Here is a 2,062-nt window from a genome sequence, read left to right as displayed (position 1 = left end):
CAGGATGGTCTCAATCTCCTGACCTCGTGATCCGCCCGTCTCGGCCTCCCAAAGTGCTGGGATTACAGGCTTGAGCCACCGCGCCCGGCCCTCTATACAGATTCTTTTGGCAATTTTTCTACTCATTAACTAACATCTCCGCCAGAGGGTCGGAGAAGTAAGAAGTTGCCGATGGTCACATATGCTATTTAAGATTAACTGTAGGGCCGGCGCAGTGCCTCACACCTGTAATCCCAGCAGTTTGAGAGGCCAAGGCGGACAGATCACTTGAGGTCAGGAGTTTGAGATCAGCCTGGCCAACATGGTGAAACCCCACCTCTACTAAAAATACAAAAATTAGCTGGATGTGGTGGTGGCACCTATAATCCCAGCTACTCGGGAGGCTGATGCAGGAGAATCTCTTCAACCCGGGAGGCGGAGGTTGCAGTGAGCTGAGATCGTGCCACTGCACTCCAGCCTGTGTGACAGAGCAAGACACCATCTCAAAACAAAACAAAACAAAACAAAGAAAAAAGAAAATTAACTGTGGAGAAAAAAGGGATGGAGCTGAATGCACAAAAACTGTAACAGTAAAATTTTACCTTCTAATTCATACCCACAATGAAGAGACAGGTGGCACAGCAAAATAGTCTAAATAAATGTAGGGGCTTCCACGTCCTAACACACTCACCAAATCAGTATATAACCAAAAGGCAGGGATCTTTGTTTTGTTTACAGATATACTCCAAATGTCCCAACAGCGCCCAGCTCAAACAGCAGGTGTCCTGTCTATCATTAGATCAATGAGCTGGGGTATTGCATAAAGTATTTCAAAAAATACTGAAAGATCTGGCACCCCAGTTTTGCCATTTTCTAGCTGTCACAACTTGGGCAAGTTATATTTAATTTTTGTGCCTCAGTTTCTTCATCTGTGGAACAGGAAGTATGAAGAAAGTTAAGATAAACAAAGATTGGCTTAGAACACTGCCTGGAGCAGAGGACGGGCTTAATAAATTATTAAACAAACAAGTGTTATTAGAAGCAAAGGCTATAAACTACCATTTTTCCTCCAAAACGTAAAAGTTGTAGCATGGAAGAATAACTTGGATTACAAACCAGACTTTTAAAAACATTTTACCTAATCCCTATTTTATTTCAAAGCATGACACTTCAGACAATACATTTTACTTCTATGCTAGAAGTGGGGGGCGGGGGGGAACCCTCCGTAAAATATTCTGAACAAGGCCTGGCACCTGGCCTTATGTCTAGCTACTATTATGAAGAACTTAAGGGAGGCGGAAGAATCACTTGAAGCCAGGAGACGGAAACCAACTTGGTCGCTACAAAAATAAAGATGGACATAGATGAGATGAATAAATAGAAATAAAAAATTAGCCGGGCGTAGTGGCGCACACCTGTGGTCCCAGCTAGCTGGAAGGCTGAGGCAGGAGAATCACTTGAGCCCAGGAGCTTGAGGCTACAGTGAGCTACTACTACACTCCGGCCTGGTGACAAAGCAAGACCCAGTCTCACCAAACAATCAATAAAAGGGAATTTAAAAAGCGTCTGCGCTTGTGGGTAAAAAACCACCAAATTCGACATGATTTCTAGGTATGAAGCAACGTGGTAGGAGACTGAAAGTCTAGGCAAACTGGAAAAAACATTATTTGTGCCTGATATAGTTATGTGGTCTCTGGCATCTGGTGTAGCTCTGCCCTTGGAGCTCAACTTGTCAACATCAGCTTAAAACGAAAACACAGATTTCGTTATACTTAATAGTGAGGTGCCTTGTTGAAGGGAGAGAACAAGCGGGCCAACTAAGGAGACAGAAATACCGAATCTCCAAACTGTGTCTTAATGGAACCGAGCAAATGGGTGATCAATGACCCGGGAACGCAGTAAGAAAGTGAAGCTAGGCCAGAGAGGTAATGGGCCCAGGAGAAAAGCGACGAGGGGTGGCCAGGGGGAGAGGAGAATCGAGAGGAATCGCTAGGAAGGAAACGGAGACCACCACGCCAGGACAGCCCTGCCAGCCCCCTACCTCCGCCGGGGCCAGCCTCACTCGAGTCGGACGCCGCAGCCT

At 45.7% G+C, this 2,062-nt stretch overlaps 1 protein-coding gene across 1 annotated transcript in view; it reads right to left on the bottom strand.

Moving 5' to 3' along the window:
* Nucleotides 1–2,060, bottom strand: part of NUP50 (nucleoporin 50kDa) — a 32,930-nt gene extending 30,870 nt beyond the window's left edge. Inside the window, exons 1-2 of the mRNA XM_011984029.1 lie at nucleotides 1,815–2,060; nucleotides 671–908 (exon numbers count right to left, since the gene is read on the bottom strand). The gene's annotated coding sequence lies outside the window, so the exon portion shown is untranslated. The remainder of the gene's footprint in view (nucleotides 1–670; nucleotides 909–1,814) is intronic.
* Between the last annotated feature and the right edge of the window lie 2 nt (nucleotides 2,061–2,062).

This window comes from Mandrillus leucophaeus, unplaced genomic scaffold, assembly GCF_000951045.1.
Source record: "Mandrillus leucophaeus isolate KB7577 unplaced genomic scaffold, Mleu.le_1.0 Scaffold26, whole genome shotgun sequence".
Classification (NCBI taxonomy): domain Eukaryota; kingdom Metazoa; phylum Chordata; class Mammalia; order Primates; family Cercopithecidae; genus Mandrillus; species Mandrillus leucophaeus.
The sequence above is the reverse complement of the archived record's forward strand: the minus strand, read 5'-3'. Positions and strand labels throughout refer to the sequence as shown.